Raw genomic sequence first — 27,917 nt, 5'->3', positions numbered from 1 at the left:
GAGAACGGGTCGTTTGGTCTAAGCTGTCTGTTTTGTTGTGTTCATTCTCACCCAAAAAAAGTTTATACAATGAGAAAAATTGGAAAAGTGAAGAAATATTAGAAAATATTAGAAAGTGATTTTCCATATGCTCTACATATAAGATTAGGTGTTGTTAGTCCAATTTAAATTCGCATCAACAGATAGCCTAACGGAATCCTACGTCAACTATGCGGTCGTGTCTCGGACACAACCCTCCTGTGACTTTTTTACATTTCATGCGGTTGTTGCGTGTTTTTCGGGACTTTTATCGAATAGAAGAATGTATAACGACCTTCTAGATAATTACCAGACGATAAAGGTTCCGGAATATAAAGTTTGCACATTTCTAATATTCTTCGTCTGTGTATTCTTGGCAAACTAAGAATTAATACCTTTTTTTAGATGGGGCATAAAAAGATGATATAAAAGGATTTCTAGTAACTTCCTTTTCTTTTTCGCGTTTTCTTGTCGATATTGTTCAATATAAAAAAAAATATCCCCGAAACTGTAATTGTTAAAAATTACCATAAGCCACCGATTAGTTTATAGTTTGCTGTTTACAATTCTTCCACAAGTGAAATTCTTTCACAAGTGTGCATATGTATGGCCATTTTATTTAGCGAATAACTATACGAAAGTCACACATTTATATTTTGCTTTTGAACGTATGAATCTAACGACGAATAGTTAATATATGGATCCGTGCAATCCAGTTACAAAAGGGACTGAATTGAAATAAGAATAGTCCGGTAATGATCTTATGCATTATATTCTATAAATATTCCACGCCACTAACATTAATTTATACATTTCATTCAACAATATTCTAGAATATGAAAAAAAAGGCACTTGTACAAAAAAGTTACTCCTATACTCGCGTCGGTGTGTCAGACCGAAAGTGTTAAAAAAGTGGCACACGTCCCCTTTGTGCCAACACATGCGATACGCTAAACGATGACGAACGACGAATAACGAAGCTAGAGAGAATCGCAAAGTCGTAGTGTTGATATTTTGTGAGAAATGAACGAATTATTGATTTCTCGGTCTGACAGACCAATGCGCGAGGGGAGCCGATCTGGCGTGGAGGTAACATCCATACTTCTCACGTTCAAGATCACGAGTTCAATTCTCACTTACGACATTCTTCCAAAATGGAAGGTAAAAGTGACGAACCAGCCAGAAGCGTTGAAAGTCACTATAATACAGAAAAAAAACCAATGCGCGAGTATAGGAGTGTTAATCTTCAAATGAGGAATGCATATCAGCAGCGGATGAATTGCTGTTTTTTTAAATTTTGATGCTATTGATTCGATCATAGATATATTTTTTATAGTTTCACCATTAAAGTTGATTCCACTTTGAATCTGACGAACACATAGCTTCTCTTGAGAAAAATTACACTCGGAAACGTATTTCTTTATCAATAACGTTGTGGTTACTCGTACATACACATCATGCAAGGTAATTTTGTTCCTCAAACTTCTTTTTCTCAAACGGCCCTAACGTTCCTAGAGGAACTGCGCTGTCTCAACGTAGTATTACTTAGTACATAGTTGAGATTTCTATGCCAAATAACACGCCTTGAATGCATTATGAGTGGCAAGCTCTAGAATATGGTGCAAGTCGAAGGAAATTTCTTTGACGAAAAATTCCCCCAACCAGAACGGGAATCGAATCCGAACCCCCCGGCATGTTAGGTGTGACGCTAACCACTCGGCCACGGGAGGACACTTCTCAAACTTAATATTGTTATTATTTCTTGAATTCGTCAGATATTCTAGTTTCATAAAATATTCTATCACTGTTTTGAAAACTCTCGGAACATTTGTAGTGAAAATAATTCGGGATTTTGACTCTGGGAAATCTTATTCAATCTATTTGTCACTATTATACATATTGATAAAATAATTAGGTACAGCTTTGTGTCAGAAGAATTTTATTTAATGTAAGCATCACATGTTCGCGGACTGGAGAGCTAAAGCCTGTCCACGTTAAATTTCTGACACCAAGATGATGCCAGTAAAACAAAAATTCACGTAATACAACAAAACCGATTGTTTATTTCAGTAAAATAGACTTATATCTAAAACAAGGAAGGCTTACTTCGATGTTAATTACGTTGTCTGTAAAATTCACGAACTTTCTTGGGAAAATCCGCCATTGGGTTCCGTACAGTATCCTCAGATATGCGGGCGGCGGCGCTTTTCCATCTTCTCTAAAAATAATTAATGCCATTCGCTTTCTTCTTAGTTTCGAATAGTGTTCGCTTAATCAGAGCCCAGTACTTTTCCAGTTCTGGACAGTTCAGTGGATTTGCTGTTTTTGGCACATATTTGACCTCATGTGCATTATACCATTCCAGGATGGATTTTGCATAGTGACAAGAGGCCAAATCTGGCCAAAACAACGCTGGAGAGTCGTGGCTTCTGATGAATGGTAGCAACCGCTTCTGGAGACATTCCTTCTCGTAGACATCTGCATATGGACTGCCAAACCAAGTACTTTTTGGGGAATTTACACTGCTTCTTGGTCCGGAAACACTCGGCTACGGCATTCCTTCGCATTGCAGTATAAAAAGCGAGACCCGGAAGCTGTTTGGAGTCTTCGAGAACATAAGTTCCATCGTCCATTATGGTGCATGAACATTTTTGCAAAAACTGGGTGTAGAGCACCTTAGCACGACTTTTTGTAGTGAAATTTTGCTTATCATCGCGATTGGCCAATCACCAATTATGGCCAATCGCAATTTTGGCTTGGCTTGGCAAAATTGGCTTATCACCAATTATGAGAACACTTGTAATACTAACCTCGAGTCAACCGCGAGTAATCGGTTACATATTACTAACATAGTTGTAAGACAAAAATTGTCAAAATATTGGACTCCCGGCACCGTCAGGCTAACGCCACATGTGCCTTAATAAAAAATATATTTTGGGAAAAAAAACAGGAAGTGGGTTATATCTATGGTATAACCGCAAGGGTGACGTAGGACTATCGTTGATTTAGAGATCATTTGTATGAAGTTGAATCTGAATTCATTCTGAATGAATGAATATTTGGAGAACTTCGAAAACGAGAGCGTTACGTTGGAGGCACAAGGTTTTATGCATCCAATATTGGATACGGAAATATCCTACTGATGGGGAAGAATAATCTTCAGAAGCTATCCTGTTGATTGCGATTGATTGAAAAATCGCAAAACCTAATGTATTTGGTCACAGTGTTACATGGATAGAAAACATTAAAATAAACTCTTTCATATGAATGTAATTTTGAATTCCCAGATGAACTGGCAGATTATTATCAGTAACGATTAGATATTTCCACATTTTCCTCGATACTGGAAGCCCACCAGTGGTTAATGCTAACTCGATAACCATCTGTTAATAGCACTTGATTGAAACATATTTGGTCACAGTGTTACATGGATAGAAAACATTCAAATAAACTCTTTCACATGAATGTATTTTTAAATTCCTAGAGGAACTGGCAGATTATTTTCCGGATCTTTTTCGATCCAAACGGAAAGAATTCCGTGCGTGTATGTGTGTGTGTGTAGCGGCTGCTTCGAGATCTTCCCGGGGAACCGTTTGTAGAATCACTCTCCTCCTGATGGATTCCCTTCTGGCCTAAGGTGCACAAACAGGCTCTTGGTGACACCGTTCATCCGCGCTTTCATGATAAATGAAGAGCTTCACCACAACAGCGACAACATGCTCCAATCGCTGTTCAATTAGAACTGAGTGGATTTCCGAGCGGCGCTCGCTTATATACCGATTGGTGATTTCAATAGCCTGTTTTGAAAGCAATTTTAAGACTATTGAAACAAGTTTTTGGATCAGAAAGTAACAAGTATAGAACGCGTAGACATTTTATCTTTCGAATGAAGTGTTTATCATACCATTTCGTTCAGTTGTTTAGGAGCTATTAACACTCAAAATCTCGGTCTCCGGCGTAACGCTTTCGTTTTCGAAACTTTGATTTTACACCCCGGTATAGAAATGAAAGACGTAGTCCTACGTCAAAAAATCGCGATTGGGCACCTTTTTCACTTTGTACGCCTTCAGTCCATGCCTCTGCTTCACTTTTTGTACATATGATATTGATTTTCCAACCTTTCGAGCTACATTTCTAACTGTAAGGTTGGGATGTTTCTCAATAATGGCAACCACCTTTCGGTCCATCTGTCGGGAGCATACTTTTCGATTTGTTCCGCTTCCAACCTTCCACAGTTGAGCGCTGGTCAAACGATTTGCGCACACTAAACACTGTACTCTTCGGTAGTTTTAGCTTTTTGACGAGGTCGCGTACCGACAGAGTTGGATTTTGCTGCCGTTCGCGCAAAATGCGTTTGCGTACTTCCACTTGATTCGACGCCACTTTACCAAACTGAAGAAGAGTGTAAACATGTTGGACATCGAAATAAAGAGGAGGGTTAGTGGAGTATTTCATTGATTAGTGAAATATTTCATAAACTACACTGAAAGAAAAATGTCCGAAATTTAACGTGGACAGGCTTTATTATGTCAGTTCTTATTTACAACTAGGAAAACGTTAACCAAGTACATTGTTTTCGGACAATTTTTATTCTGTTGAAGTAAGAAAATCAGGTGAATGATTATCAGGATACCAAGAAACGTGCCAAAAAGTCTGGGAAATCCTGAAAAATCAGAAAGTTTGACATCTCTGGGAACGACCATAGAAAATGATCTTGCATTCCTTATCGGCGACTCGCATTAGGTTATCGCCATATTATTAAAGTTTTGTATTTATCTTCTTGAAGAACAGCGTGATGTCGAGAGAGATGAGATCGCCCGGTAGAATTTCAGGTCATTGAGGAATGCAAGCTTAAACGGTTAAACATAGGTCATTGATAAATTGAAAAATGTCACAGGACAGTGTGGGATTTTTTCAGAGTCGATCACGACATTCTACTTTGAGTGCGATGAGTGCGATCACGAATGTATGTGAAAATCCACTCCGTGATTGTATTTAGGAAGCCGTTCTTTATCTCGATAACTAGGACGTGCGGAATAGTGTCGAATGCTTTCGGAAAGTCAACATTGTATGGAGGAATGTGAGGGAAAAAATTATGAAATTTGTTCCGAGATTATCTTACTTCAGGAGCCATTCTCTCTTAGAAATATGAGGTAACCTAGAGAAGTCTTCATTAAATTTGGAGCTTATCAAAGAGAGCCATTACGTATCTGAAATAGAAACGCCTCCAGAAAATCAACAGAATGGGAGAACCTCTCTTTAGGTGCCTGGATCCATATTGTCAAGCTGAAACGACACACTCTAGTTGATTGCATTTAGCCATGTGGTGTTTGCATTCCTAAAACCCTTATTTCCACGACGACATTTCACTTTTATCTGCTTTTTTGTACTTCGATTAGTAAGCTTTTGAATAGTTCTTGCACAAAATATGCCCAATGCTGACGAACATCCGTTGATATGAATATGAGTCGAAAGTTATGCTCAGCACTCGATGATGCATTCAATGTGCAGTTTGCATACTGCACACATTGTATCAGCCATTAACGCCTACATTTGTAAGCACTTGCGGTCCTCTACAACCAACAGAAACCACTCAAGACAAACGTGTGTTCCTCTACTCAATTGACTTCAATCAGCCTTCCAGTCATAAACCACGTGACTCATCCATCATTCATCCAGTTTCTGCAGCAGCTCTGGGGCAATAGTGGAGCATGATGTGGGGTATGTTGCGTATGTGCATTTTGTTTTTCGCTTTCCGCACCAATTCTGTCATTTCGGTGGCGTAATTCCGAAGCTTTTTCGATTCGAAGAAATGACAAAACGAAATAGAAAAAAGTAATAAATGAAAACTAGGTGTCCGATGCGTCCTCGCGCTATTATCAGCTCCCATCGTCATCGTCGTCGGTGGCGGCTCACGGTGAACACAAAGAGATATGATATGATGGGTGTGAACCACCTAGAGAGGATGGCGTCGTTGTAGTTTGTAGAAGAGTGGAAGAGGGAAGAGTAGTAGTGAGTCTTGCCCAAACAGCAATGAAAACAACTCATTCAATTATTCATTGAATTCAGTTCGGTGTAAATATGGAACACCTCTTTATCTGCGTGCGACCCTGATCTCGATGCGAAATCCTAAGCGAAAGAAGGAAATAGAATGGGCACACGACTAGATCTTGGGAAAGCGAAGTTTACTGGGTGTGTGCATTTATGGTTCGAGCAAATACACATGGAGCTCGAATTGGCACGTAATCTCACTCTCAACTATTATCGCGAAACTTTGGCTTTACTCAAAATTATTGGAAAATTAATCTTATCGTTGGTTTTAGGGAATGTTATAATCTAAATCCGATACAAAATTCGTCTATTCGCGTAGTTCTAGTTGTATTCATTGTATCGAGTCATACTATAGCTTGTTGGAAAGGTATTTTTGCGCGCTCTAATATAGTCCTTGACAGTGTTTTGTTTGGTTAAGTCGTTCGTGAGTTATAGTGTCGCAAATATGGAGCAAAACAAAGAGAAAATCCGACATATTTTACAGTACTACTATGATGAAGGCAAAAATGCATCTCAAGCTGCCAATAAAATTTGTGCAGTTTATGGACCCGATACAGTTTCCATTTCCACCGCACAACGATGGTTTCAACGTTTTCGTTCTGGTGTAGAGGTCGTCGAAGATGCGCCACACTCCGGAAGGCCTGTCGTCGAAAATTGCGACAAAATCGCTGAATTAGCCGAGAAAGACCGGCATAGTAGCAGCCGTAGCATCGGCCAAGAGTTGGGGATAAGTCATCAAACCGTTATTAACCATTTGAAGAAGCTTGGATTCACAAAGAAGCTCGATGTATGGGTGCCACACACGTTGACGCAAAAAGCATCTTTGACTGTATCGACGCATGTGAATCGCAACAAAATCGACCCGTTTCTGAAGCGGATGGTGACTGGCGATGAAAAGTGGGTCACTTACGACAACGTGAAGCGCAAAAAGTCGTGGTCGAAGCGGCTCAGACGGTGGCCAAGCCCTCATTAACGGCCAGGAAGGTTCTGCTGTGTGTTTGGTGGGATTGTCAAGGAATAATCTATTATGAGCTGCTTCCCTATGGCCAAACGCTCAATTCGGACCTGTACTGCCAACAACTGGACCGCTTGAAGGTAGCACTCATGAAGAAGAGGCCATCTTTGATAAACAGAGGCCGCATTGTCTCCCATTAGGACAATGCCAGGCCACACACTTCCTTGGCGACGCGCCAGAAGCTCCGGGAGCTCGGATGGGAGGTTTTTTTGCATCCGCCGTATAGTCCGGACCTTGCACCAAGTGACTACCACCTGGTTTTGTCCATGGCGAACGAGCTAGGTAGTCAGAAGTTAGCCACAAAAGAGGCCTGTGGAAATTGGCTATCCGAGTTTTTTTTGCCAATAAGGAAGTGAGCTTCTATTTCTTCTTCTTCTTGAATGGCGTTAACGTTCCCTGTGGAACTTTTGCCGTCTCAACGTACGCATTAACTAGTGTCATTTAATCATACTTAGTTGAGATTTTCTAAGCCAAATAACACGCCTTGAATGTATTCCGAGGGGCAAGCTCTAGAATACGCGTGATCACAGTGCAAGTCGAAGGAAATTTCTTTGACGAACCACTCGGCCACGGGTGCACCTAAGCGAGCTTCTATAACAGGGGTATTATGAAGTTGGCATCTCGTTCGGAACAAGTCATCGAACAAAACGGTGCATATTTGACTTAGAACAGATGATTGTAACTAATTTTATGAACAAATGAAAATTAAAAAAAAAAATACCGTAGGACTTTTTTGACAGCCTAATATATAAACAATTTTACCTAATTATAATGTTAATAATGTAGAAAACCGATTACTCGCGGTCGACTCGACTTTAGAAGGGTCACAAGTATATAATTATGAAATCACATTACAAGAAGATAAATTATTGCATTTGTTCTTGCAGTTCTTAAAAAGGTCCTTAAACACTAGTGTCTAAATCACGGGTTCTCAAAGTGGTCGATATCGACCACTTGGCGTCAATATCGGTTTCCCAGGGTTCGACGCGATCTAGAGATCGACCCCTATTAACTAACGCAAGCTCATATTTGAAACTTTCAAGATACTGCATAAGTTGTGTTACGTGAACCTACTTGTTATAAGAACGACTAATATAATTGTAGAGAGTATTGTTTTCGTAATGTGTATTAATAATTATTAATAACACCTGATATTTACTTTATTTACTCAGGAATTTTAGGTCTATTTATTGATAAGAAGATTACATAAAATGGCTATAGGGGTCGATGGTATCACTTCAATATGGAAAAGGGGTCTCTGGCCAAAATAGTTTGAGAATCTCTGGTCTAAATCGTTACTGAGACTGAGTTTCTGCTTTCTGATGCTGTCCAGTTGTTCTCCTGCCTGGACTACGTTCTACCTGGTTGGTTCGGTGGTTCGTTGGTAGTGAAGACATAAGCTACTTGGAGACATAAGCTACTTGGCGACATAAGCTACCTGGACATAAGCTACTCTATGCTCTATCACTATATGTTGTTGTATGCTCGCTGTGTAGTTTTACAATCTCTCTTTTAACATCTTAAATATTTTGTAGCACAGTGAACTATGCCCCACCGCTTGATTGTTTGCTCGGTTTTGACGGCACAGCTGGGGCGCACAGATTGCTCGTGCTGATACCACTGCATACCACTTGGACAATATGTAATTTGTATTGTGTTGTGTATTGTTCTCGTGAGCGCAAGAAGAAATCATGAATTAACCATTTGCGGTCGTATTAAATTTGTACATGGGTGTCGTACTGGTCGGAATTATTTTTCCTTGAGAAAGCAGTGATACACGCAAGATAATGAAAAATAATTTTATTTTTTATTTTTTTGTTAACAACACATATGTATTAATTTAGCAATGTAATTTAATGCGATGTTTTTATATAAAACAATATATTTTATAATTCGTCTTCGTGCGAAATATTTCGAAACAATCTCCAAGAGTAAATCATATGAAGTACAATTAACACATAATTTTATTTTTATTATCCGTTGAATATGAGACACTTTTGCCATTGATGCAATAAATGTTTAATTGATGCCAATGTGTATCTGAAAACATCAGCACTTTTAACAAGGTTTTTTTACATGATTTTATTCAGATGACATAAGACACTTATGCAAACAATTATTCTGTGCTTTAAAAATAACTACTTCTACATAATTCAAACCCATAGTTACTCAAATAATGATTTCTGCGTATCTGAAATTATCAGAACTTTTCACATCAGATGAACAAAGATTTTGTCGCTTGAGACACTTATGCGATTATCCAAATAAGGGGCTGTCCACATACCACGTGGACAGAAAAAGCATGATTCTAGACACCCCCCTCCCCCTCCGTGGACAAGCGTGGACATTCCTTATACCCCTCCCCCTGTTGTCCACGTGGACATTTCTCCAGTTTTTGGAAGAAAATCAAGAGAATCCTATATTTTTCACTTAAATCTAATTTCAAGTTTGTTTCAATTTTCTTTTAAACGTTTTGTGAATAGAATTGATAGCCTTGTTAATAGTAACGATCTGTTTTAAATTCACCGATTTTGATATCCACGCGCTGTTCAAATCGTCTAAATGTTGTAATGTACAGGAGAACTGCTTTATAACGTACATTCGATATAACGTCACTCGATATAACGTACATTTTACCTCGACATAACGTACACATTTCCAAAGTGCAAGGGAATTTTTTTTTGAATTTTTTTTTTCGGAAAGAGCAATAAGTTATCTGTGTGGTGCTAATCAATCATACAGCTGGGTATAAATGAATCAAGTTTTAATCTACAGTACGAAAGGAAACATCATGAGAAAGGCTGGCTACATCTTCTTATTGAATTTATTCATTAACTTTACTTACAGCTATACAATAATGTATTATAGACTACGTTTGTGAGTTGTTTATCATGCTTCGATATAACGTACAATTCGATACAACGTACAATTCTGAAAGTGAAATGTACGTTAGCTCGAAGTTACCCTGTATTTCTAGTTTTGGGAAGGGATAATGACAATGGATTGGTGGATTGAACACACTTTGAAAATAAAAAATATTAATTAAAATTTACCTCTCCGTATCAAATATCTGTTCTATGTAATTTAAAATTATATTAATTTTCGGTTGGTTAAATTTTTTTAAGGAAGGTTATATCTGAAAATTATTTTATATTATTATGATCAGTTTTAGTGGTAATATCATAGTAGTTAAGTCGGGGTCAAGGAGTACGTGTAATCAATCAAGTAATCAAATAACACCAAGTCAAAATTTCCATTCATTTTTTTTAAATTCTAAAATAAACGTAATATATCTCAGAATCCATTCGTGTACATTCATGATCGCGGATTGCGGAATATTTTCTCGTCTTACAGAAATCTTAACAGCTGATAATCTGAAGATACAATATCTGGTGAGTCAAGTGTTCTAGATCGCTGATTTTAATACGTTCAGCTGCGAACAGTACTTGTTGGAATTCAACGAGACTAGTTGCTTGGTAGAAGCTCATAATACAGATTTCCTTCCAGACCTACCAGACCCAGAGAACCTGCTTCGGGGTTTTATTAACTTGTCCAATATATTTTTAACTCGACATTATTGTGAATGATTTGCTCTTCACAATTTGCTACAAATATGTATTTTTGTGCTCCCGTGGCCAAGTGGTTAGCGTCACACATTATCATGTTCGAGTTCGACTGGCACTGAAGTCACGCATATTCTAGAGCTTTACACTCCTGAATACATTCAAGACGTGTTCTTCAGCATAGAAATCTCAACTAAGTACTATGTACTAATAAAAATGACGCAAGTTATACTCACATTGAGAAGACTAAAGTTCCAGTGGCTGCCGTCCAAGTCAAGTCATGCATTTTTTCGTTGCGTTTATGAAACGAATCGTAGATTGAGATGCGTTCTTTCAAATGTTTTTCGATAAAATAAACCCTTATTCTGGAATCCGGTCGGATTTGAAATTAGCACAATATTGCGATTCATCTGATCGTGTCAAATCCAAACTGGTTGTGCAAATGTTGCAATCTTGCAACCCACTAAAAGCGTATTACAAAAATTACCAGATATCAATAAAGAAAAACATAATTGCAAGAAACAGATCTCCACAGATACGGCCCGTGCACTCATGGAAAAATTTATTGTTCGTTTCAATTTTCGGAAAACCTTGGGAGCTCTCGGAAAATAAATACGAAGCAGTTTTGTCGTCAAGAGCAGAAGCTGAATCGAAACCTGCACATAAGTCGTAATTTTTCATATTACAAAAATTCCAACATTTTTTGTGTCTTTATCCTGACGGAATACATGGTCTTCTATTACGGATTGGAATAAATTGATCAATGCCAGTTCATGCGCCTTTCTTTCAAAGTAAACATATCTGGGAAGAAGTCCAGCCATATGTAAAAATATGGATGTCTGAACGGGCAGCACTCTCAGGCAACTCAGTCTTTTTAATGTTGAATACAGAGTATTCAGGGTGGGCGTATATTTAAAAATATGTTGTAAATATAGAACAGATCTCATTAAATTTTGACTATAAATGAGGGGCTCAGAATGAAAGGGGTGTAAGTGATTTGATCGATTTCTCTTTAACAACTTTCTCTTTAGTTAATAATTCAACTGCAAAAACGTTCCAATTTTAGTTTACTATGGAATCCGCATGTCAAATACAGCTGGGAATGTGTTTGCAGCTAAGTTATGACCAAAAGAGAGAGTCGATGCAGAGAAATCGATGATGTCACTTAAACCCCTTTCAATATACTTTACGTGTCCACGTGGACATTATCTAAACCCCCTTCCCCCTCACCGTGGAAAAGCGTGTACATTTTCGTAAACCATATCCCCCTAAAGTTGTCCACGTGGTATGTGGACAGCCCCTAACATGAGTGATTTATGCAAACAGTAGTTCTGATACTTATGAACAATTTTTTCCATCACATAATTGCTAAATTCTGCTGTTATGATTAAAATCCGTTCGCAGAAAAAATAGTTACCAATGTTGAAACGTAAGTCGCTGGGAGAAACAGAAGCGCTCTTTAAAGGATCGCTCGAAGCGCACTTTTGCGGAAATTTTAAAGGGCGCTTCTCCACTGGCCCAACAACAACAACAACCAATCTCAACACACAATACCTTTTCCACGTTGCCAGTTGATGAAATGGAAGCGGACACAGCTAGCGGGGGCACACCGTTTATTTTCAAAGGGAATCCCCGGCGCAAAAATGTGACCACTCTCAAAGTTCAAGAACAAGTCCCCTCGGTGATACCCCCAGTTAGCTTGCCTAAAATATCGAGTGCAGCGGACAAGCAAAATCAGGTTCCTCCTGGCTTCCGTGGGAACAGTTCACCTTCGAACGACCCAGCACTCGAGGGGACATCAAAAACCCCAACTGTCCCTGTTTTTCCGTCCAGCTCAACTTCCCAATCGGGATTTATAAAGTTGTCTGACCTTTTGGATCAAATCTTCAAGTGTTTTAATGTTTCCGACTCCATCAGAACCATTGTCATCTCAATGCTTCCAGTATTAAAGACAATTTTGCAACAATTGATGCAAACATGGCCCCTCCTTGCAATGATTATCTCTCTTGATGTCTAATTCAAATAGAGAGGTCGGAGATATCACTGTTTTACAGTGGAATTGTCGTAGTCTTATCCCTAAATTGGATACATTCAAATTTTTAATTCATAAGTTCAATTGTGATGTTTTTGCTCTGTCCGAAACTTGGCTTTCTTCGCGAGATGATCTCTCTTTCCATGATTTCAATATTATACGCTTGGACCGTGATGACAGATACGGAGGGGTGTTATTGGGGATCAATAAGTGCCACTCATTTTTTCGAATTGACCTTCCACCTATTGGAGGGATTGAAGCTGTTGCTTGTCATGCAAACATCAGAGGAAAAGACCTCTGTATTGTCAGCTTGTATTGGCCTCCGAGAGCTGCGGTTAGCCGCAAGCAACTTGTTGACATGTGCTCACTTCTTCCTGAGCCACGATTGATCTTGGGAGACTTCAACTCTCACGGAACTGCCTGGGGGGAACAGTACGACGACAATCGTTCATCGTTGATATATGACCTTTGTAACAGCTTCAATATGACCGTTTTGAATACTGGGGAAACAACACGTGTTCCTAAACCTCCTGCTAAACCAAGTGCTCTTGACCTCTCGCTTTGCTCGAATTCACTATCGTTAGATTGCAAGTGGAATGTAATCCAGGACCCCAACGGTAGTGATCACTTGCCAATCAAAATTTCCATCACCATTGGGTCGAATTCTTCTGAATCTATAAACATGGCATATGACCTCACAAGACACATTGACTGGAAAAAATATGCGGACGCGATTGCTCTAGCCATCAATTCCAGAGATGGTTTACCTCCATTGGAGGAGTATAACTTCCTTTCTCGTTTGATCTATGACAGCGCGGTTCGCGCTCAAACGAAACCCATCCCAGGTTCCACCATTTCCAGAAGGCGTCCCAATCTATGGTGGGATAGCCAATGTTCCAAGCTTTATGTAGAAAAATCGAATGCATTTAAAGCTTTTCGGAAACGTGGAACCCCTGAAAATTTTCAAACGTATTTAGCCCTTGAAGATCAATTTAAAAACTTAATCAAAGGGAAAAAACGTGCTTATTGGCGAAATTTCGTGGGAGGTTTGTCACGAGAAACGTCAATGAAAAAATTATGGAAAGTGGCTCGAAACATGAGAAATCGCTCTTCAACGAATGAAAGCGAAGAATATTCACATCGATGGATTTTGAATTTTGCACGGAAGGTTTGTCCTGATTCCGCTCCTGTGCAAAAAATTGTTCGAGATATACCACAAGGTAGGTGCGATCTTGATTCCGAGTTTTCGATGGTAGAATTCTCTCTTGCTCTGCTTTCATGTAACAATTCTGCTCCGGGATCGGATAGAATTAAGTTCAACTTGCTGAAAAAACCTCCCTGATGTGGCGAAACATCGCTTGTTGAATTTATTCAATCGGTTTCTGGAGAATAATATTGTTCCGGATGATTGGAGACAAGTACGAGATATAGCTATTCAATACCCGGAAAACCCGCGTCCGACTTCAATTCGTACCGCCCAATAGCAATGCTGTCTTGTATACGGAAATTGTTGGAGAAAATGATCTTGTTTCGCCTTGATCGATGGGTTGAAACGAATGGCCTACTCTCAGATACACAATATGGGTTCCGCAGGGCCATTTGAATTTCTGAAGAAAGCAACGCAAGACAATCGCGTTGCTTTCTTCAGAAATTCAAATGGCTTACGCCAAAAAAAAACAAATGGCTTCAGTATTCTTGGACATAAAGGGGGCCTTCGATTCTGTTTCAATAGAGATTTTGTCGGACAAATTACACTCTCGGAGTCTGCCGCCTCTATTGAATAATATGTTATATAACTTGCTTTGTGAGAAACATTTGAACTTTTCTCACGGAGATTCGGCAGTAAGTCGGGTCTCTTACATGGGACTCCCCCAGGGCTCATGTTTAAGCCCCCTTTTGTACAATTTCTATGTAAGCGACATCGACAATTGCCTTACACAAAATTGCAGCCTAAGACAACTTGCAGATGATGGAGTGGTGTCTGTCGTAGGATCAAACGAATCCGACCTGCAAGGACCCTTACAAGATACTTTGAACAATTTTTCAACCTGGGCCATTGGGCTAGGGATCGAATTCTCCACGGAGAAAACAGAGATGGTTGTTTTTTCTAGGAAGCATAGACCAGCAAAACCAAAGCTTCAACTTTTGGGTAAACCGATCACTCATGCTATGTCATTCAAGTATCTTGGGGTCTGGTTCGACTCCAAATGTACTTGGGGGGCCCATATTAGGTATCTGAGTAAAAAATGTCAACAAAGAATAAACTTTCTCCGTACAATTACCGGCACCTGGTGGGGAGCCCATCCCGAAGATCTTATTATGTTGTATCGAACAACTATTCTCTCAGTGATGGAGTATGGCAATTTCTGTTTTCAATCAGCTGCCAAAACACACCTCATTAAACTCGAGCGAATTCAGTATCTTTGTCTCCGTATTGCGTTGGGATGTATGCCCTCAACGCATACCATGAGTCTCGAGGTTTTGGCAGGCGTACTCCCACTAAAAGATCGCTTCAATTTATTATCTCTTCGGTTCCTCATCCGGTGTAAGGTTATGAATCCATTGGTGATCGGAAATTTTGAGCAATTGATTGAGCTAAATTTTCATTCTGGATTCATGAATTCATATCATGAATTCACCTCTATGCAGGTTGTTCCTTCTTCGTATATTCCCAACCGTGTTTGTTTTCCTGACTACATCAATTCCTCTGTACATTTCGATCTGTTCATGAAGGAGAAAATCCATGAAAATCCAGATTATCTTAGATTGGGGTTCGTTCCTACAATCTTCAATGCAAAGTATGGGCGTATCAATTGTGATAATATATACTTTACTGATGGGTCCTCTATGAATGAGTCCTCAGGATTTGGAGTGTTCAACGTATTTTTTAGCACCTCACACAGTCTTCAGAATCCTTGCTCGGTATATATTGCTGAATTGGCAGCGATATACTGGGCGCTGGACAGCGTCGCCTCACGACCTGTTGAACACTATTACATTGTAACGGATAGTCTTAGCTCTGTCGAAGCTATCCGTTCAGTGAGGCCGGAAAAGCACTCGCCGTACTTCCTTGAGAGAATACGAGAAATTTTGAGTGCTTTATCCAGACGCTGTTATGTCATTACCTTTGTCTGGGTCCCTTCACATTGCTCAATTCCGGGTAATGAGAGGGCTGACTCATTGGCAAAGGTAGGTGCAATTGAAGGCGATATTTATCAGCGTCAAATCGCCTTCAATGAATTTTATTCTTTAGTTCGCAAAAATACCATCGCTAACTGGCAACGCAAGTGGAATGAAGATGAATTGGGCCGGTGGTTTCACTCGATTATCCCTAAGGTTAGCCTCAAACCTTGGTTCAAAAGTCTAGACTTGAGTCGGAACTTTATCCGCACCTTCTCCCGACTCATGTCCAATCACTGTTCGTTAGATGCACTACTCTTTCGTTTCAATCTTGCCAGCAGCAATCTCTGCGTTTGTGGCCAAGGTTATCACGACATCGAGCACATTGTTTGGTCGTGCGAGGTGTATCTGGTCGCCAGATCGAATTTAGAAAACTCCCTTCGGGCCCGAGGAAGACAGCCCAATGTGCCGGTGAGAGATGTGTTGGCTCGGTTAGACCTTGATTACATGTCCCATATATATGTTTTCCTTAAAGCTATAGATCTTCGTGTGTGATTGTCCCTACATCCTTATACCCTCCTTTCCTTCCTTTGCGGGTAATTCGCCCCCTTGCTATAAATAGTAGAATAAGTTGAAATGTAAATAAACTATAGATATACGAATAGATTTAAGAATTGAGTGCTCATCAACATTGTTACAATTTCCTTATATCCCATCCTTCTCCTAAAAATATGTCACCCTTCTAAACTCGAGTACACCGCGAGTAATCGGTTTTCCACCTTACTAACCATAGATGTAAGAAAATTGTTTCTATATGTATATATAGTTTTAAAAATATATTTAAGAATTCGGCTCCTTTAAACTTAAGTAACTGAGCCTGTAAAAAATAAACGAATTAAAAAAAAAAAAAAAATGTTGAAACGTTACATGTTTTCTGATTTAGCACCCGTACTGAAAGACGTTCGACCTACGTCAAAACTTAACTTGCCATTCTCTTTCTTGAAGCCAACCACCACCTCCATGAATCGGTTGATATGGAGCTCTCGTCGATATTCCAAATCTACTGGTGCTCCCGTGGCCGAGTTGTTGGCGGGACACATTATCATGCCGGGGGTTCGGATTCGATTTCCGTTCTGGTCGGATAATTTTTGTCAAAGAAATAGCGTAATCTAGAGCTTGCCTTTCAGAATACATTCAAGGTGTGCTATTTGGCATAATAAATCCAAGCATGTAATACCTTTGTTGAGATGGCAACAGTGCCATTCAAAAGTGGTGCGGAACCAGATCCTGAAACTGAAAACTATTCAAACACATACACAAAACCCGTTCGAACTCCACAAAAATCCGGAAAACCGTCGAGGATCTACTAAGGAACAAGTACGCCAACCACACCGTCCGATACTCGAACGTAATGTAACGTACCCGAACGTGTAATGTATTCTCAGCAATGGTAGATGCCACGTTCGTCGTTGCGACAAATCACTCAAATCGCCAGGGGCACTATAAGTTGAAGAGGCCGGGGCATCCTTGGATACATCAAATAGTCAGAAATGTCCGACCGGACACCACCTCCGAATCCCCCCGGTATCACCGGGAAGATACTAATGATCACCGGGACTGACTGATGCTCTCTAGATTGCGAGCGGGTCACACAGATTTTGTTATATAACATAGACAGAGGTTAATTTAAGAGGCATTGTGACATATGGCATGTCCACCAAACAATGGAATATGGAAGCGTAAATGATGGTGGATTCTAAGGTGAATTAACGCACAATTAAGAATGAATATTTACGTTTCCACATCAAATATGTATTCCAGGCAATGACGAAACATGTTTTGACGTAGGTTATTGTATTATTGTAGTTGTAGTTGTATACTGGGGTGTAAGTTCGATGTTTTAAAAACGAGAGCGTTACGCCGGAACAACAAGATTTGAGTGTCAATACCTCCCAACAAACTGAACGAAATAGTATGATAATCACTTCATTCGAAAGATAGAATGTTCACGCATTATAAAGGGTGTGTCACATCAAATTGCATCACGGAAAAAACGCTGTAGAAATTTAATTTTTAGAAATTATATCTTCAGCTTTGGCTTATAATCAGATAAGAGTGTATAGATCACGTTGGCCATGCTTCACTGTCAATTTTTCGTAAATTTGGAAAAATGTCGTCGAACGAAAAAGAGCGTCGTGAATTAATCCTGTGCACTCATTTCGAGAATCCGGAGTTGTCACATCGGGACATCGGTAAGATGCTGGGAATCGTCCAATCCACGGTCAGCAGAGTACTAAAACGATACTTCGAGAACCTAACCATCGACCGGAAGGTGAAGAACGGCAAAAATGGATGCTCCGTCAGTGAAAAAGATCACAAGCGCGTAGTTAAGCAGTTTAGACGTGATCCGAGAAGTTCGGTCCGGGATGTCGCCAATAAGCTGAATTTGTCAAGTTGATTCGTCCAGCGGACCAAGCAGCGGGAGGGCCTGCGTACATACAAGGTTCAGAAGGCTCCTAACCGCGACGAAAGGCAAAACATGGTGGGGAAGACGTGAGCCCGGAAGCTGTACACCGAAATGCTGATGAAGCCGTATTGCCTGGTAATGGACGACGAAACCTACGTCAAAGCGGAGCTCGTCAGCAACAGGCCCGGCTGTTGTTCTTCTCCGCAGAGGACAAATTCAGCGTTCCGGAGGAGATTCGCAAGCAGAAACTATCCAAGTTTGCCAAAAAGTACATGGTGTGGCAAGCGATCTGCTCTTGCGGAAAGCGGAGCGCCCCCTTCGTGATGACCGGCACGGTAAACGGGCAGGTTTACCTTAAGGAGTGCCTACAGAACCGCTTACTACCACTATTGAAGCAGCACGAGGGCCCGACCATTTCCGGCCGGATCTCATTTTATATTTCTAAGATATAAGATTTGGTATTCGGAATTCGATATTTAAATTTTCAATCTGAAGTTTGAGACTACAAATTTCAGCTTCAGGAAATAATATTTGAAATCTACAGTTTTCCGCCATCGTTATTGGAGTTCTATAAATAGTACTCGTGACTTCGGTTACATTCTCAGGTTTCCCAAAGACAACTCTTCATCGTCGGGATTGGAGGTCGATAAAGAAGACGCGTGATGAATTTAGAATTATTAGTTTTGGAGCTGTTCTCTCGGTTACCTTCTTAGGATTCCCAAACAAAACTCTCCGCCGTCATGATTGGATTTCAATAAAAAATATGTGCAATAAATAGTAGAATATATAGTCGGTCCAATCAATTTTGCAGGTTTTCCTTCTCAGGATACCTAGAGATAATTTCTGCCGCGCGTTGAGACACATAGGATTTTCGAAATTTCATTTTCTCGTTCCGTCGATTGTTCGCTTTCACATAATCACATCACTTACCTCAGTGAATCCTGATTCTTACCTCTCCCCACTAACAACTATCCCTCCCATGATAAACTCTAGGGAACCACGCTATAGAGGCGACCCTTCTGGCCTTCGGGCGGCGAATATCATACTAACATTCCTTCCCTTCCCCTGGTGACTGTAAGGACGTGGCCGGCGTCGTTATTGACCATTTAAAGCTCTAATCACCGAAAATTGCACAACGAGAATGATTTGCTAGCCCCAAGCGTCATTCTGAGTGTTCTGTGTGCAATTTGGTTGGTTCAGGTCAGTCACGGAGAGCAACTACGAATTGTACAGTCTACCCAAGCTCAAGCTCAAGCTCAAGCTCAACGCTGGTAGACCTCAACCTGACATTTGAACGATTAGTCGCCCGTAATGACCAAAGGTTTGGCCACCCCTGCTCTACAGAATGGTTTTAAAAGTACGCCCAAAATTGATTTTTAGCTCATGTTTTGTCATCCCGATTTATGACATTAAATGAGACATAACATAACTGAAAATGTCATGACTCACAAATACTGGTAAGTATTTGTATAATATACATGGTACAGCAATATAAGATTAATACGAGCGAGCGAAACAAGATTTGATTCTTCATCTTAGATTTATTCTCCTAGGTGTTTTTTTTTATAATGGGAACGGTTCGATTAATCATCATATTCTTAAGTGAATGTCCATCTAATCGTAATCAATGATTGAGATTTTCAAACAACGAGCTTTTCTGAACTTTAATATCTAGTTATGCCGGAACACGATACAATGTAATTTTATTGTACGTTATTGTAACACTAATTTCCACTTTTGCTTCTCCATTTTGGATCAAAGCTCGTTTGTCAGGAAACTTTGGTGAGAAAATAACAGTAAACAATATTCAGAACGACGTTGCGCCGTCGGTTATTCATTACTCAACCATCACGCTACTGCCATCACTTATCTTTCGACAGCTGGATAACCAACTTTGTGAAGTAGCAGCATACACAGCGACAGCGATGATAACGAACGGACATACCCCGGCAACGGCCGACCAACAAACGCCCTTTCAAATTTCTCGATAAGAGCTCTAATCGCGTGCATTAACTTGGATACCATCACACTACACACACCATACACGGAAAAAGGAACTCTCACAGTGCCACAGCACCTCAGAGAAGCGAAAATGCTGTTGCCTTTTATGGCGTTGTTCGTGGTCCAAGCCTGCAAGGCTGGTCGAATGCTGCTGCCCCGGCGCTTGTTTTGGGTTGGTTTTTAATATATTCATAAACACACGAATTTGCGGCGAGACTTGGAAACTAAAGACAGCGGAAGTGATGGTCGGTGATTGGCACTCCGGAAATTGAACCGAGTTTAGAGAAACAAGCTCACAAGAGATAAAATAATGTTATCAATTTTGGCACACATAGATTTTGTCAGCTGAAATTTTTCGATGCAGCATGCGGTTTAGGGAAAGCGTTTAGGGAAAGCTGAGAACAGTCAAAAGTCGAAGTAAAATCTTATTTCGTTGCACAATCTTTGATGCGCAATGATAGCATGGCTATCGGGAAGCTCTGATTGCTGTCCAAGGCGGTGTGTACAGTCTAGTTCAACTTTGTTCTGTCTAGCGATACGTTAGTACTTAACAACGGTATCCCAGTCAGCCCAGTCACATGATTTTAATCACGATTTCCGTCATGATAAATTTAACTTACATCAATCGTGTTAATGGATAAGATGGATTCATTGTTTAGTTTTCGTATGCATTATTTATATCGTGTCACAGCTTTTCACTTTCAGCACTCGGTATGTTGTGATCATTGTTAGTATTGATTAATGTTCATCTTAAATTATGAAGCCGCATTCTTTTGGATGTCCTCATGAGGTGGTGCAACAGTCATTTTTTAAACAAAGTAGAGCCTCGATTTTCCACAGATATGGGTGGCATCTCGGATAACGAAAATCGCGATTCTTGCTTCATCCTATTAGGTGTACTGGTAAGTTTCCTCGGTTTTACAACAGATGGCATAACTTGATTATTATTCCAGTGAATCAAATTTCCAGACATTCGAAAACTACTGTCATTGTGCGTCTTTTTCAGTATATGTCAAGAAGTTGAAGCGTAAACAACATAGTTTTTTGCCAATTCGAATATGTCGAATTTCGTACCAACTAGAGTGTTTTTGCGGGGATTGTTACTTCATTGCTTCAATATGAAGAAAAATGCTGCGGAAAGTCATCACATTTTGGTGGAAGTTTATGGTGACCATGCTCCACGTTTCAGACGTGGTTTGCACGGTTCAAAAGTGGTAATTTTGACTTGGAAGAAAAGAAACGTTCCGGACCGCCAAAAAAGTTTGAAGATGAATAATTGGAGGCTTTACTCGAACAAGATCCGTCACAAACGCAACAAGAACTTGCAGATACACTTGAAGTAGCTCAGCAAACCACATCCGATCGTTTGAAAGCAATGGGAATGATCCGAAAGATAGGACATTGGGTGCCGTATGAATTGAAGCCACGAGACGTCGAACGCCATTTTTCACGTGCGAACAACTGCTCCAACGGCATAAAAGAAAGGGTTTTTTCATCGAATCGTCACTGGCGATGAAAAGTGGGTCCATTACGCCAATCCTAAACATCGGGCAACGTATGGATACCCTGGCTATGCATCAGCATCGACGGCCGCGCGGGATATTCACGGCCAGAAGGTTATGTTATGCATTTGGCGGAACCAGCTGGGTGTGGTGTACTATGAGCTGCTAAAACCGAATGAAACCATTACGGGGGACCTCTGCCGGCGACAATTGATGCGCTTGAGCCGTGCACTGAAGGAAAAACCGCTACAATACGAGCAAGGTACGATAAAGTTATTTTGCAGCACTACAATGCTTGGCCGCATGTCGCGAAACCGGTCAAAACATACTTGGAAATGCTGAAATGGGAGATCCTATTCCACCCGCCGTATTCTCCAGACATTACATTGCTCCGTCCGATCACTACCTTTTTCGATCGATGCAACATGGCCTGGTTGACCAGCACTTCCCCAATTTTGATGAAGTCAAAAATTGGATCGATTCGTGTTTAGCCGACAAACCGGCCGATTATTTCCGCAAAGGGATCCGTGAATTGCCAGAAAGATAGGATAAGTTGTGACTAGCGATGGGCAATACTTTGAATATTAAATTTGTTACCATTTTTGCAGAATGAAGCATTAATTTCTGAAAAAAAACGAGGAAACTTACCGGTACTCCGGTATGAGGTATGAGGTGCAAACACGACATTTTAGTTCGATTTATTACTGCCATGTCACTGAAATACATAACAATACATCGGAACTACGGAACGGAATACGTCTTGCAGTATGGGTGCCAAATCAGAAAACATGGCTCATTTTCATGGAATAAGGTTCGCATCCATAACTATTTTTGTCCAAACGATTTTTTGATAATTTTTGATTTTGAAAAATTATCCAAGATTTGTTCGATATGCTTTTGATACGATTCCCTAATTGGTTCAAATTAAGGGGGGAACCCGACCATAAAAATCGGGGGGAACCCGACCAAACTGGGACACTTCCTGTAAAAAAAGGCTGTTTTAATTTTCACTTATATAATTGATGTTGCTCTTCTAAAGGTCACAAACAGAATGAGGAAAAACTTAAATCTACACATCCTTTCGCACTAACAGAATAAGAAAAACAGAAAACTTAAAACTACACTTCTCGCTATGTGTGTGTGTACGACTGCGTCGACGAGTGCAGCCGATTGCATCATCGTTCTCCCCTTGTTCGTCTGCAGCTGACTCGGGTCGCGTTCGTCGCGAACAGGTCCTGTACAAAGTTTAAATGAACTAAACCTCAAGTGGCATAAAAAATCGTCAAAAATCCATGGTTTTTTGGACCTCCAAAAAATAGAATCATTCCCATTTTCCCACATTTGTTCTGTGTATTTCTGTGTTTACCTACCCGTGCTCTTAATACCGAGCATCTAATGCAGCCGTGAGGTACAATTTTTGATATATGTACTACTGCGAATCAGGTGCTCCCGTGGCCGAGTGGTTAGCGTCCCACCTAACATGCCGGGGGTTCGGGTTCGATTCCCGTTCTGGTTGGGGGAACTTTTCGTCGAAGAAATTTCCTTTGACTTGCACTGTTGTCACGCGTGTTCTAGAGCTTGCCACTCAGAATGCATCCAATGCGTGTTATTTGGCATAGAAATCTCAACTAAGTACTAATAAAAAAGACGCAAGTAAAATACTACGTTGAGATAGCGAAGTTCCTCCTCTGCCATTTAAGAAGAAGAAGAACTACTGTGAATCAGTCACGCGTAAATAGGTCACTCGTAATGCAAATGCAGCGTTCGTTCTAAGGATACTGTCGAGAGAAGAAATATTGCAATTTAAGCTCCGTCATTTAATAAATTATGTCAAGCACTTGTTTTTCTTGATTTTTTTAACAGAATAAAAGTCAACTACTATGAAGGAAGTTTGTTAGTTTTTTTTTCCCAAAATATATATTTTTATCAAGGCTCCTATGGCGTTAGCCTGACGGGGCCGGAGTTCAATATTTTAACAGTTTTTTTTTATTATCTATGTTAGTAATATGTAACCGATTACTCGCGGTCGGCTCGAGGTTAGTATTACAAGTGTTCTCGTAATTGGGATGTTGCTGTCTCCAATGCTCTGTACGTGTGCCCGACACGGGATACTTCCTATTTGGATGCAGCTGACCATTAATCAGCAACGCCCCCCTAGTATGTACCCCATATCTAGCGTGGTGCGTCTTCTCGACTCGAGGAATCCAGGATAGAATGGTCACTAACCGGCGCAATCATCAGCTCGTGTAGAGTTGTCATGAGCGGTACAACCTTTGGCTCTTGTTGAATCATCAGTGGACTGCACAACCTTTGGCCCGTGTATCTGTAAAGAGTGTGTGTATGTATTGCCGCGACTAAGTAAAAGTTTATCGATCGGATAGGAGAGTTTGTTAGTTGGACACTGTTATGATGTTCTTCTGCGATTGTACCATCGTTCCTGGAGGAACCACGCCTCCCGAACGTAGTGTTACCTGTGTCGTTTTGTTAAGCACTTGGATTAAGACCGTTATATTCAAATAACACGCATCCATTGTATTCTTGGTGGCAAGTTCGGAAATAAGCATATACCAGTGCAAGTCGGGATTAATTTTCTATGATAAAAAAAATCCCATTACCATTATTTAAAATGATCGAAACCAACTCTAAAGGCGAAATTCCATCTATTCAACATGTTACATGCTACAAGTCAATGGTTCTTGCTTATTGGGATGTCTCTTATTACGACACAATTGGGCTTGTCGAGCAATGTTGGCCTTATCCAATGGCCTGCGGATCGGTACGACGTGTGTAGCACGACATGTGCGACAATATTGGAGCAACTACGTAATTTATTGACGATTATCATAACTCACCACAATAATAGAACAACAGTATGTTTGATCATGAAAACAATAACATCAGAATAGATACAGTGACTCAAACCCGTAATCGTACTCACCATGCAGATCTCTTTTCCCTTCTTTTGAAAATCGAAAACAAGCTTTCGGAACACTCTCATATGACACTATGACTTTATGTTATAGAATGTTCCGAAAGCTTGTTTTCAATTTTCAAAAGAAGGGAAAAGAGATCTGCATGGTGGAGTACGATTACGGGTTTGAGTCACTGTATGTTGGAGCAGTGAGCGTTCGCATACTGCTGAGTAGTGGCTGAGGTGGAAACAGAATACAAAATTGCGCAAGTATCATATCCATTATTGTTTACCATTGACTTGTCGCATGTAGCATGCTGAATAGATGGAATGCCACCTTAAGACTTTACAGGTTCATTCATTGAGGACCAAATTTCGTACATCAAAATATGCTAGGATATAGAGCTAGTGGCGCAAAGAATGAAACGAGACAAATTGTCTCTCTCTTCTCGAAAAAAAGGATGGGTCATATCTATGATATAACCGCAAAGTTGAGGTAGCACTACCGTTGTCTTAGTAATTATTTGTTTGTATTGATTAAATTATTGATTGAATGAGTGTTTTGTTCATACCCGCTTGAATAGTCCGTGAATCTTCCATTTCAACATCGTCTACAGAAGTGATTTGCTCTTGGATGTTGTATCGAGCCAATGTACTTCCCAATATTTTTAAGAAATCAGGAAGCGTGAAAATGAAGATCAGGAAGGCGTCGGGAATCAGAAAATCAGACAATCGGCATCTTGCGGCACTACCGAGACACATACATTCCGGAGTTTGCATGCATGCACAATGCATTTGCAATGCCGTTTGGGAACAGAAGTGCTTTAGCAGCTTGCATGTATTTGCAATGTCGATTTCCCCTTGGTTTTCTAGTCTGTGTTGGGGAAACCGTATTCCGCTGTTACTCTGGTTGCTCCTTTTGGTCGGTAACATTTGAGGAGCACAAATTTCACTATTATTCAATTGTTTATCTCAAGAAAAATTAAATGTTTTTCATTGTGGTAGATGCGTAGAAATATTTCCTATCCATTGATGCAAACATCCTGGCGATCTATTAAGAAATGCTCAAGTTATAAGTATTCAAAATCTTTCAGTCAATATTTATTCTAAAGAATGGACGACGAATCCAGAGAAATTTCTAATATTGAATTTTATTACTTTTCGAGAGACTTCCAGCCATCTGGCCTGGTTTGTCTCCGTTATAAACGGTCTCGGTAGTGCCGCAAGATGCCGATTGTCTGATTTTCTGATTCCCGACGCCTTCCTGATCTTCATTTTCACGCTACCTGATTTCTTAAAAATATTGGGAAGTACTTGGCTCGAGCAAATCACTTTTGTAGACGATGTTGAAATGGAAGATGAATGGAATGAAATGGATTAAATCGCATAAAAATCCAAATCCAAGGTGCAGCGACATCGTATGTGCTGAAATTTATGCCGTTTGGCGGAGAACGCTTCTGTATTTTCGTATCACACGCACATAAAATTTCGATGCATTCAAAAATAATATGCATAGTGATAAACAAGGGAACTGAAAAAAATAATTGCGTAGTCTCACGTCAAAAATGCGACCGTGTCTTTTAACGCTCTCAAATACTCGGTGTTTTACTGAAAAAGTTAATCCTAAACAATAAATATACCTATGGGAATACATGGGAAGCATTTAAATATAAATTCAGGCAAACCTTTTTTGTGCGGTAGATAGGGACCGCATAAAAAAAGTTTCCCCTAAGAAAATAACTCAAATCCACGCAATTCACCGTTCAATTTTCTTTTTGCTTCCCTGCTTTTCGATGGGACAGTTTGACAGTTGGTCGAAACTTGTTGCTATCATGTTGAAATCATGTCATGCGCAACTTAGAACATTTGGTGGAAGGATGGGGATGATTTGAGAAGTGGATAATTTAGACACAAATATGCTTTTTTTCGCACTGAAATACATATAGATTATCGAAAAAAACTAAATGGACGATAACTTCGTCAAATATGCTTCTTTTCATATACACCACAAAAAAAAAAAATGCACAAAAATAGGTTCTTCTGTATTTGTAATGTTTCTTCCTTTGTATTTTTCCCAAATGCTAATTTTAAGATAAATTTTTTGGTTTCAAAATTGAATTATTTTGTTTAAAAAAACTTGATTATTCGTTTATTTAACTTATTATTATTACGTTGTTCGAAAATTGAAGTGCTGAATTCACGCCGAGTGATCCATCTCTTTATTTTTTTATTAGGAATGAAAAAAAAAACAAATATAAATATTTTGTTTCCGTTATCTGAAGGGTGAAACGATCAAAATTCGGTCATCTTAAATTAGACGTATTTATTTAAAGTGTGCATTTGAAAAAAAACTTAACACCCCTCATTTTGTAGATGAGTGCGTGCAGAATGATCACTGTCACACGAGAAAAAAAATCCAAGCAATACCACTCTTGGTTGGACGCAATTTTGAGAACTGAAGAGCAAGCTTTTAGATCGGAATAGAGGAATTATACACGCACACACATAAAAATTGATGCGCATTAAAAATAAATACGTCAAATTTAATAAATCTTAATCGTTTCTCCCTTTAAATCTGTCCTTCCAGAACGGGGTTTATCTTCAACTCCGTAAGTGTCTGAACGATGTTTTGCAAACCAGTGTCGGCATTGGCGTTTTGTCTTTTCTATATCTCTTTTTTATCTCATCTCTTTGAATGTCGCCGTTCGGCAACATATTGTTGACAAATTGAATAACTTAAAACGGTCACGCCGTGTAAAATTGTCCAATTTTGGGCGTTAATTGGTTATTAAATTCTTGATGGATTTACTAGATTTTTCCCCGAATCGATTTGCACTTTTTTCAATAGAAAAACGTGACTGCACAAATATACGAAAAATTAGAAGCTCTCATTTCAACATCTTATTAACAAATCAATGTTAAAAACGTTTTGAAATGAGAACTTCTAATTCCTGGTACATTCGTGCAGTCAAGTTTTCTTGACACACATTAGTAAATCAGATATCGGGACAATACAAGAAAGCAGATGGCATGTGATGTTTTGCTGTGCGAATCCTTCGTGCCCACTCCGTGCCAACACACCAACACCAGTGTGTTTGAACCCTATGACTTAATCGTTGGGGGTTACTTCAGGAGAGTATATTGAGTTCAATGTTGCATAATCTATGCATTTCGGAAAGCGACACGAGAACGAGAGAACTCTGCTGCGGAGAGCACTTAGCGAACCGGTTAGCATAT

General features: G+C 39.8%; 1 protein-coding gene across 1 annotated transcript in view; it reads left to right on the top strand.

Moving 5' to 3' along the window:
• The window catches only part of LOC129767478 (F-actin-capping protein subunit alpha), a 46,896-nt gene that overhangs the window by 10,631 nt on the left and 8,348 nt on the right, over nt 1-27,917 (top strand). The gene's annotated exons all lie outside the window — the stretch shown is intronic.

The sequence above is a fragment of the Toxorhynchites rutilus genome, chromosome 2, assembly GCF_029784135.1.
Source record: "Toxorhynchites rutilus septentrionalis strain SRP chromosome 2, ASM2978413v1, whole genome shotgun sequence".
Lineage (NCBI taxonomy): Eukaryota > Metazoa > Arthropoda > Insecta > Diptera > Culicidae > Toxorhynchites > Toxorhynchites rutilus.
Note: the sequence above shows the minus strand (reverse complement) of the source record. Positions and strands in the feature narration are given on the sequence as shown.